The sequence below is a fragment of the Limulus polyphemus genome, unplaced genomic scaffold, assembly GCF_000517525.1.
Source record: "Limulus polyphemus unplaced genomic scaffold, Limulus_polyphemus-2.1.2 Scaffold1880, whole genome shotgun sequence".
NCBI classification, from domain to species: Eukaryota; Metazoa; Arthropoda; class Merostomata; order Xiphosura; family Limulidae; genus Limulus; species Limulus polyphemus.
Genome location: NW_013667490.1, coordinates 168,542 through 179,887, shown reverse-complemented (window position 1 = coordinate 179,887; position 11,346 = coordinate 168,542). Strand labels below are relative to the sequence as shown.

The following is an 11,346-nucleotide window of genomic DNA, read 5'->3' as shown; positions in this document are numbered from 1 at the left end:
GCTTTTGTATATATTTCAATGTACTGTTGTTACTGAATGAGTGATATACAAAGAGAGTCAAGTGATGTCATGAAGGCCATCTTGGCTTCCAGAAAGTGTTTTTGTATATATTTCAATGTACTGTTGTTACTGAATGAGTGATGTACAAAGAGAGTTAAGTGATGTCATGAAGGTCAACTAGGCTTTCAAAAAGTGCTTTTGTATATATTTCAATGTACTGTTGTTACTGAATGAGTGATATACAAAGAGAGTCAAGTGATGTCATGAAGGCCATCTTGGCTTCCAGAAAGTGTTTTTGTATATATTTCAATGTACTGTTGTTACTGAATGAGTGATATACAAAGAGAGTTAAGTGATGTCATGAAGGCCATCTTGGCTTCCAGAAAGTGTTTTTGTATATATTTCAATGTACTGTTGTTACTGAATGAGTGATAAAAACGCTTTCTGGAAGCCTAGATGACCTTCATGACATCACTTAACTCTCTTTGTACATCACTCATTCAGTAACACCACCATTCCCAGTTTGCCTCTGGAGAAGAAAGGTCCACCTTTCAAAAGCCATCAGGTTATAGGGTTTTTATCATTTTATATTAAGACTTCTTGAACCTATGTGCTTTTCTGACATCGTGATTGATATTTCCAGTTAGTATCATGAAATGCATTTTGAATATTAACAAAAATTGTTGAACCTTTTAAATATTTTGTTTCACTTGTTTACTTGCAATGTTACATCTCTGTATAGAATGCTTTAGGTATTTATGGGGCATGTAATCAGTGACAAAATCTTTGAAGTGCTCATATGATGGCATGTATTGCACTATAGTGATCTGAATAACAATTTCAAAAGTTAGGTTATGATCTACTTATCCAAGCAAAAAAGTCAATAATTGGTATAGAGAGAGAATGTTGGCTGGAGGTGTGTTTGGCATCTTAGTCCTCAACTTCAACTCTGATTTGAACCACATTGATAACTTGCTATTCTTAGTTGTACATCACACTTTTTGTTGTAAATAAAGCTTATCCATGATAAGGAACACCAAATTTCTGTAATAAAGCTAACTTCAAGGGGTGATGATAACATCATTTACACTATAATTATATATATTTTTTTTTAATTACTACTAGTTGATAATACTTATAAAAGTGGATGCTCTGTCTGACACTATGTCACCTCATTGAAATTGGTTGACACCATTATTTTGGTTTTTGAGTTATTATGTAATAAAAGAGAAGAAGAATAAAAAAATTCAAACTTTTTTGCTATGATATTTACAGACATTCCCAGGACTTGTGACTCAGCCACTTCATAGATATTGTTATAAAAGGAAACACTGGCTAGTATTGTAAAGTTTTGATGACCTATTGAGGAGATATTTAAAATACCATTTTGATGAACAATCCAAGCCATCCCTACATAGGCAGTGCTATTGCCTACTTGATATATCAAAAAAATATATTATTTGTACATTTTGGAATGGATTCCTTTCATCTTCAGCAAGTAGATCTGAAAGATACGTATACAGTGTAATTCAAGAAAAATGATAAAATAACACAGATTAAAAATACAAAGTATAGCATAACTTATAGCAGTCTAAAAATTCCTGAAAGTTAGAAGTAACTAAAGGATAAAACTTTGAGCTCAAAAGAACCATAAGAGTTCAAGAGTAGGAGATAGTATTTATTATGAAGGATTTCTCATGTGTTCATGGTTATGCACAAATATATGACCTTCAGTTTTGCTTATGTAACTAACCTTTCAGCTACTACACATGTACACGTGTTTAATATATGAACGACAATAGAAGAGGTGTTTTATTAGAAAGGAAGATTTAAAGATAACTTAAACTGTAGTTAGGTGTAGTATTTATGTATCAATTTTGTAAGTTGAAGTTCTAGAGTTACCTCTGTTTACATAAGTATGGAAGGCATAAATATAGGGGGCATTAGAGGCAGTACTGTCTTTATCGATGGGATTAATTATTTTGTTTAAAATGACATGATAGATAGTTTCCAGAAACTTCTGTGGAAATTCATTTTGTTTTAATAAAATCTGTATACGTTTTATCTCACTGTGAAGAGTTGAGTAAAATGAACAGATATTTATAAGCTCTAGAGAATAAACAAGAGACAAGGCTACTTTTATAGCTTGAAGAGAGAGAGTCACGAAAATGCGTGTTGAGGTTGGTGAAGGTTTTTTTAGCAGAAGTTAGAGGTCATAAAATAGCTAAGGTGATTACATTTATCTGATCTGTCCAGCCCATAATAACATTGATATAATCATGTGATTATATCTGTGTAATCTGACTAAGCCCATATATATATATATATATATATAATCTTATGACTGTATCTGTGTAATCTCACTAAACCCATATAAAAAACTTTAGTAATTAAAAGAAACTTTAGTTTTTAATCATTTTAATTGAGTTTTAAGGATGGAACAGCCAAGATGGACCAATACGGCACATGTTGTCCCAAAATATTATGTTATATTTACCTAGAAGCACATGGTTTTGTTTGAGTTTGACCTAATAGATTTAAGTGGTGAGACAATTTCTGACATCATGGTTAAGAGTCAAGTGTTCTTCATTGCTCTTGTGGTCAGGTCTGGGCTAGTTAGGTTAAGGCCATCATCAACCATCCTAATTTTCAAACACATTTTTCATGCTGTATGCCTTGAAATGTTCATAATTAGAAAATAAAAACACATTTTATGATAAACTGGACTGTTATATTTTATAATATGCCTATAACAAAACAGCACTGGTTTGTTATTTCTAGCATTTTCATTAACTGGTAAATATTGGTCTGTTTCAAAATCTATTTGATTGGCACAGATGGAAGCTGCTACTTATTCTGACCGTTTGCAAAGTCTCTGTGAGGAGCAGCTATCTTAGTGTATACATTTAAAGTTAAATCTTCATTTCTTAAAGAAATATTTAAAAGAATCTTGTTCTTAATTTTTATTTAACATGTGATGCACCTGAGCTCTGATTTTTCTACTCCAGCACTTTTAACATCAAAACTAGGCTACTGCACTTTTCAATCCATTATAATCAGGAAATGCATATAATTAAAAGCAATAATCTAAAATGTTATTCTCCTACTATCTTGATTTGCTGAGGTATCAATAAATTTGTCAAAGCCACCAGGGAAGTCCCTCCCCTCTCCCTGACTTTTGATATGGCTTGCTAATCTACTTTACATGACTGATCGGCATGTTTATAACCAATAGAAAAAGTAGGCTCTCTGCTATAAAGTTATTATTTAGTTTTGTATCATAAACTGTTAGCAAAATTGCTTGGTATGTGGTTATTATGTTTTTATGCTTTGATTACTAAAAGAATGTTTTTAACCCATTTATAGCTTTTTTCGAAAGCCATATAAATCATAGTAGTTTTGGGACATTTTAGTTTAGTGACATATTTTTTATGTTCTAAAATGCATATTTGAAAGATAAATTAATTGTTTTTGGACACCCAAATTTCTCAGATTCAGTGAAGCTTACAAAAAATTGTTACTTGGAAAAAAAGAACTTAATTATGCAGTTAGTACTACAAATACTTGTTTTTATGTATGTATTTTATCTGTTGCTTTATATTTGTAACAAAAGTAACTAAAATGTAAAAATTAAAAACTTCTCAGCATAGCATAACAAAACTTCAGTAAAAAAAAATGTCTAAAATTTCACAAGCACATGAGCTTGAGCATTTTGTGAAACATTACACTTGGCAACTACATGGAGTTATGTTTATGTTAGCTCTCTATGAAACAGCTAATGCGTTCCTGCTGCAATGTATTGCTTTTGTAGGGTGGCTAGATTTTCAAACTAAAAGAACTGGGACAGCCCAGCCCTTGCTCCTAATTCTGAAATGGTTATTTATTTGTTGTAAAGCTCAAAGCTACACAGTGAGCTGTTTGTGCAGTGTCTAACACAGGTATTGAAATCTGATTTTTAGGGTCATAAGTCCTGAATCTTGCCACTATGGGGCAAAATGGTTATTACAAATTTAAAATAATTTAACTTTTATTTAATTTATTGAACTGTTCCACAATACTTCCAAATATACTAACAATAGCATTGTTTTTGAAATCATTTCAACTACTTTTTGATGATAGACAGTAAACAAATGAACAAAAATAGTCAAATTATACATCCAAGAAATATTTAATTGTTCACTTGATCCAATTTATCTTACAATTGGCTACTTCATATCTGGATTTATTTAAGAATCCATAACATTTTCAAACGTATTGCTTTTAAGTTTTAGCATTACTTTGAAAGTCTTTAGACATATTTTTGTTCTAAAATTCAGTATATGACTGTGTAAGGTGTGTTTTGATGGTGAGCACAACCTTAATTGTCTCCACATGCAGATCTGTGCAGACCTGGATTTCTCACCATGCACAGACAGAACTTTTCAGAGAGTTTGGCAGCAGGGGAAAACATATTACAACAAAGAGCAAGTTAAGTAGGCCTATTTCCTTTGTGATTTGATGTGGCTGACAGTTTGATGCCTCTATTTTAAAACTAGGGCATTTGGTGCATCCTGAGAACTTTTTATGGGACACTGGGACAAGCTACCAAAAAATAGGACTATCCTGGCAAAACCTTGTGGTTTTGATGCAGTTATAACTGCTCCAGTGGATGCAAGGTGCAGCAAGAAAATCATAAAATTAAAAGAAAGAACTTGAAAAAATTTAATGTTCATTTAGGAGATTATGCAAAGAAATATAAAACTGTAAGATGAAAAGAAGTATTTTTATTCTTAGTGTTAAAATCACCTTTCACTCAGACTGACTCGGTAAAACCTTTGGGAAGTTCACAGACAAATCTTTAGTAAAAATGTTTAATTTAAAAATCTGATTTTTGTTTACAACAAACTTGTAATGTTTACTAAAAGCTTGCTAAATTTCACATGGTAAATTCAGAATTACATGAACAAATGGTTAGTTAAATATAGTGCTGCTGTGTTAAAGAACTTTTCCATATGTAATTTTTTGTTCCATAAATACATGCATATTTACCAGTTTATTTAGAGTTAAGAGTGAACAGAGGTCAGGTAATGATCATTTTCCTTTTGTATGGTGATTGGAAAAATAATTAGTTATCAATCACTGATTAGCAGTGATTTTTTCAAGTGGAAAGGCTGATTTCTGAACCTTTCAAACACATGTATTGAGGCTAGCCTTTTTATTTTCAGAGGAAAAGGGAAGTCAAGAAATAACTATTCATGCTGATTCAGCCTGAAAAAATAGGAACATTCTGGATTATTTTTAATAATAGGACACTTTATGAAAAATAAAGTTTAAGTCACAGAACTTGTAAGAATGTTATTAGCAATATTCTGTTTTAAAAATCTATAATAATTCTACAATAATTTCAGCCCAGTCCAGGGCCCTGTTCTGCCATAATCCACCAGGAAATTTCCTAGTAATCCACTGTTTCTCTTCACCCCTGGTCATCACTGACTTTCAAGAACATCATGTATTAAAACTCATGTGATGCCTGCTTCTTTACTTGCACATGAGCAGAAATTTCCAAACTTCACACACATCTTTCTTTCACACACTGAAAATGGAAGCTCCAAATTTGAGGAAATTTTGAGTTGCAATTGCTAGTGAAAATCATAATACAGAGTTGCCAAATTTAACACAGTAATTTTGGTGGAACTACATCAGACATGATTCTCACTTACTTCTGATTGACATAACATGGAGTCATCAGCAGGGAGCTTCTCACCTATGGTAATGATCTGAAAGAAGTCACTGTGAGTCAAATCAATCTTCTTGTACGTGTCCTATAATACATATGTCATAAAGTATTTACTACCTAACCTCCGTATGTCTACTGTCATAGTAAATCTAATCTCTTCCACCAAACCTTCTTAGCTGGTTACAGTTTTTTGTTCTATATTTTTGTATTCTCATAAACATTGCAAGATATTATTTTGCAGCCAATTACTTTATTTGCCTACAAAGTGTGATAAGTATAATTTATAGATATATTGTGAAACAGAATAGTGTAATATATTATAACAATAAAACACGTTTTTTTCATTTCAAGATACTAGTGTTTCTAGGTGTATGGCAAGAAAAAATGTGTAGCTGTGGTTACAGCCTTGGCTGCAAGTTAAACACTGTGGAGGTAATGTTCATGTGCCAGTTGAATGACCAGAACACAAAACTTATCTTTGACATAAATATTAGGAAAGCACTTAAAGGGTTGTCTAATTTTAGAGATGAATATTGTGAAAAATTCAAGGTGTGTGGCAAAAAAAAAAGACACAGAAATATCTAGCAGTATATGACGTTCAACCACTGTTGTCAAGAAATCTCCAGCAGTATATGACATTCAACCACTGTTGTCAAGAAATCTCTAGCAGTATATGATGTTCAAACACTGTTGTCAAGAAATCTCCAGCAGTATATGACATTCAACCACTTTTATCAAGAAATCTCCAGCAGTATATGACGTTCAACCACTGTTGTCAAGATATCTCCAGCAGGTATATGACATTGAACCACTGTTGTTAAAATATCTCCGGCAGTATATGATGTTCAACCACTGTTGTCAAGAAATCTCCAGCAGTATATGACATTCAACCACTGTTATCAAGAAATCTCTAGCAGTATATGATATTCAGCCATTAATGTACATTAGATTGTACTTAGATCTCTATCATCAATTATCCATGAAATTAGCAATTTCAAATTATACAAAATTATTGTAGGTTTGATTTTTTCTTTCTTATAGCATTTATTCTGTCATTTGGAATTTTCATTAGTTCTACACAGTTTATTTTACGTTCTTTATGAATAGTTTCCTTTAGGAATCAGTTTATCACATATAACTCTTATGATATCCTACAGGATGGAATTTTTCAATTTATTTACATTCAATAGGATTCAGTTTCTCCCCTGATATTCTAAAGCAGGGGTTCCCAAACTGGAGGCAGCATGCCCCAGAAGGGCCTTAGGAAAGTGTTGTTTTTTTTGGGGGGATACACAATGCTGTTAAGGTATTTAGTATCCAAAGTTCATAATTTATTGGGTGGGGGTACTCACTCAGGAAATGATGAAAGCTTGGGGGGGCTTGTGCTGTGAAAGTTTGGGAACCTCTTGTTCTAAAGGATTAATGTCAGTAAACTTGTAGGACATAATACTGTTATTTACTTATTCTAAGTGATTCTGTGTTGTCCTTTAGGAAGACCTACAAGGAATTATTATAAGAGGCAGCATATTCAAATGAATTTTGAGATGAATTTTGGTTGTAATTTATGTAACAAATGTGTTTTCAAAAGATTTCATTCTTTGCAACAGACAGATCACTTAATTAAGTTTTACAATACTGTACACATTACTTATGTAAACACTAATCACAGAATGAAAATCCAAAATGGATCAGTTTAAATTTTATTTTGATTAAGTTAAGATTTTAAAAATAGTTTAATTAAAATACATATTGCATAATTGTTTTGAAAATTCTAAGAAAGGAATTTTTGTTACTGAATTGCCATATTATTTTGTGTGATGATTGTTGTCAGGAAAGAATTATTTTTGCACATCTTTGTTTATCATACTAATATATATTTACTGTTATACTTATATGCTAATAAGTCATACCCATCCTCAGTGGACATAGTCTGCTTCAGCCAGTTTTTATTTTTGGACTTTTGTTTAGGGGGGGGGGGCAAGTAAGTTGTACGAAGCAGGGCAGTTGAAAAAGGGTTATATATTCTAAGTGTGAATTGAATACATAGTACTTTTGATGGATGTGTAGAATTTACATATGGTATATAATTTATATCACTAACGTTTGAATCTAAATAATGTACTTGTACTTCAGTATCAGAGAGTGTTGAAAATGTTCTTAAGGCCATACTAATAAGTGACGAAAGACCACCCACAAGAGCAAGCTAATAAAAAAACGTGTAAGGTAGGTAAGTGTAGTTTTTCACATTCACTTATCTAACCAACCAAAACTTAAAAGGATTAAAATTATATCATTAGGTAAATCATTCCAAATCTTTTCTTGTGTGGTATTCAGCATCACTAATGTCAAACAGAAAAGCCAATAGATTCTACAAAAACAGTACTGTTAGCAAAGAATAAATTGAACACAGTAAATGAAATAAATAAATATAAAAATACTTTCATTCACAGAAGTGCAAGTATTTTTACTACTAAGTTGCTGGTCAGCTTCTAATTCTGTGTGACTAGTGAATGGGGTCAAAACCAAGAGACATAACTATGAAAGTACCTAACTTACTCTGTTAAAAAATGGTTGTAAGGTATCCCACAAGTGCATATGTTACACAATTCAACCAATTGTTTATGTATAACTCTAAGCCAATCCTTCTGTATAGGCCTGGCATGGCCAGGTGGTTAGGGCACTTGACTCGCAATCTGTGGGTCGCGAGTTCGAATTCTCATCCCACCAAACATGCTCGCCCTTTCAGCCGTGGGTTCATTATAAAGTGACAGTCAATCCCACTTTTCGTTGGTAAAATTGTAGCCCAAGAGTTGGCAGTCGGTGGTGATGATTAGCTGCCTTCCCTCTAGTCTTTCACTGCAAAATTAGGTACGGCTAGTGCAGATAGCTTTCGTGTAGCTTTGCGTGAAATTCAAAAACAAACAAACTTTCTGTATAAGTTTTTGTATTACCTGTTTCAGTAAGTTACCTTCTTAAAAATCTATGCAGAAATGCATGCATGCTACTTCAGACTTGAGAACAAAGGTTACAATATGTTAAAGTTTATGTATATGATTCTGAGACATCTGATCAACACAGGTATGATTAACTTCATGCAGACACTTTAGCTTCATGCCTTTTTTTCCCTTAATAAGGTTTTCTTTAAAATATTGTTGGCAGCAATATTATTTATGACTTTTTATTTCTGCTAAAGTAAGCTTAAAATCCGCTCAAGTCAAATTTAATGTTTTTTTTTTGAGCCAAGACACTTTCATAACCCTCTTACTGTTAACTGTAGCTTTCTTGACTTCTTTATTTTAAGATAACACAGCAATTGCCATTCTACCAGTGAATTTCATATTCTTTAAAGCTAGGCACGTTTAGTTTACTGGTATTTTAATGTTTTATTCATCCATTTAAGAAAAGGCTTTTGGTAGGATTTTTTTTAGCTTGATTGTACAAAAAACAAAAACATCCCAACCTTCATTAGCATTTTTATCATTTAGATTAGTCACCTCATCTTTCTATTGCAAAATAACTTGGAAATCAGTTTTATAAATTTAAAGACATGATGTCAAAGGTATGAATGTTAGGATCTCTAGTACTCAATTGCTCTTCCAAAGGTGCATTTCTAACCATATCCTCTGGTAGAATCACTTGCTGAGGAGAGAGCAATCCCACAAGAAGTTCTTCAACCTCATGCAGTGAAGACTAATCCTTAACTTAAGGTAATTCATAATAATAATAAGCCTTGTTTTATTTGAAGCACAATTAATGTGCCATTTCATATTTCTGTTAGTGACCTTTAGGGAAATACCTGTAAGAATTTTACATTTTTCTCTCATTTAATCACAAATTTTGCTATAAAGTATACTGAACTTATTTTTAGCAACCCTATCATTATTACTAACTATTTGCTTGACGCTTTTTTAACATACATATGGTCTCTCTAGGTTAAAGAATTTCCCCTGGCTTTGTTTGCTCCTTTGTGACTCAGTGACAAGTATGAGTGTCTGTGATGCTCAAAATCAGGTTTCCAAACCCCTATAGTACACCCTACAGATATCTTATTATATAGCTGTGTGCTTTTAATAACAAACAAAAAAAATTGCTTCTGTGTAAATTTTCTTATTTTCATAAGCACCGTTTGCCAATCTATTTACACGTGTCATACCTATCATTATTCGTTAAACCTGATCCATAGATGTCATCAGTTTACCTGTTAATCTCACCATATCCCCCGTAATCTCTCATTTATTGATTTAATCCGTGGATTGTTGCTTAAAATGTTTTATCAGCACCCAACACGTGGAAGAACTGAAAGAGTTACTTGATTATTTCAATCCCTAAATCTTGTTGTTGCGCCTTGCTACATGTTAACAACTCAGACCTGTTATTAGTTACATCATTAGTCCTGACATGTGGTAAAAAATTAGCATCTTTCCTAGTACTTAACACTAATTTATCTATTCACTTCACAACATCCTAAGCTAGTCATTGCGTTTCACTACTCCCAGACCTTTTGATATATATAATTAGAGAATCTCGTACTATAACGTTTTTACTTTATCTACCTTTACTCTTTAGTTTTGTACTTTCCTATAACTTTTTCCACTAATGAACAAGGTGGACAAAAAAGCTTTTCTGAATTACGGTGGTTCAGCTGTAAGTCTGAGAGCTTATAACTAAAAATCAGGTTTCATAACTGCAGCGTGCACAGCGTGAATAGCCCATTATGTAGCTTTGTGCTTAACAACAACTACTATTTGAAAGTTATGTCTCAACCCATTTAAAAAACAACACTTTAATCAAATAATTCAACTTTTGAACAACAACGAGAATTATTTGAATTGATATCAATATGAAAAGTGGATTTTTTCTGGTAATATCCAATTGATTATCTTGTTTGTTTGGTTTGTTTTGAATTTCGTCCAAAGCTACACGAGGGCTATCTGCGCTAGCCGTCCCTAATTTAGCAGTGAAAGACTAAAGGGAAGGCAGCTAGTTATCACCACCCATCGCGAACTCTTGGGATACTCTTTTACCAAAGAATAGTGGGATTGACCGTCACATTATAACGCCACCACGACTGAAAGGGCGAACATGTTTCGTGGGACGGGGATTCAAACCCACAACTCTCAGATTGCGAGTCGAGTGCCCTAACCACCTGGTCATGCCAAGCCCTGCTTATCTTGTACAAGTTTTCAGTACGAGCTTTTAAATAGTAATTTACTATTACCATGATGCTATTCTTTGAAATTTACAATAAAAAACAGTGCAATCAGTTGTGGTTAAATTTCGAAACATCTAGAAATTGAAAGATAATTCGTTAGTTGTGTACTCTTGGGCATGACACAAAAACTTATTGTAAAACCAAGATCATTTTGAAAGAAAAAAATGCCCAACTTTCAAAAAAGAGGTGATACAAAATAAATGCTCAAAATATTTTGATAAAAAATGCACGACCTTCTTGAAAAAGTCAAGCTTAAATAACTCATCACGTTTAAAAATATATAGTGAGCAAAACAAAAAAAACTCGAGAGCTTTACAAAGAAAGAGCACCAACGTCTGAGAAAAGATTAAATTTACTGGGGTTTTCAATCTGTGGGTCGCGGGTTCGAATCCCCGTCACACCAAACATGCTCGCCCTT

General features: G+C 32.8%; 1 protein-coding gene across 2 annotated transcripts in view; it reads left to right on the top strand.

The window, feature by feature from the left end:
* The window catches only part of LOC106465238 (UDP-GalNAc:beta-1,3-N-acetylgalactosaminyltransferase 2-like), a 54,864-nt gene extending 48,171 nt beyond the window's left edge, over positions 1 to 6,693 (top strand). The window contains exon 13 of one of the 2 annotated variants that reach the window (XR_002611926.1): positions 5,388 to 6,693. The gene's annotated coding sequence lies outside the window, so the exon portion shown is untranslated. Of the gene's footprint in view, positions 1 to 5,204; positions 5,328 to 5,387 lie in introns of those variants that run through there. The other variant, XR_002611927.1, reaches the window with a different exon arrangement.
* The last annotated feature ends 4,653 nt before the right edge of the window (positions 6,694 to 11,346 follow it).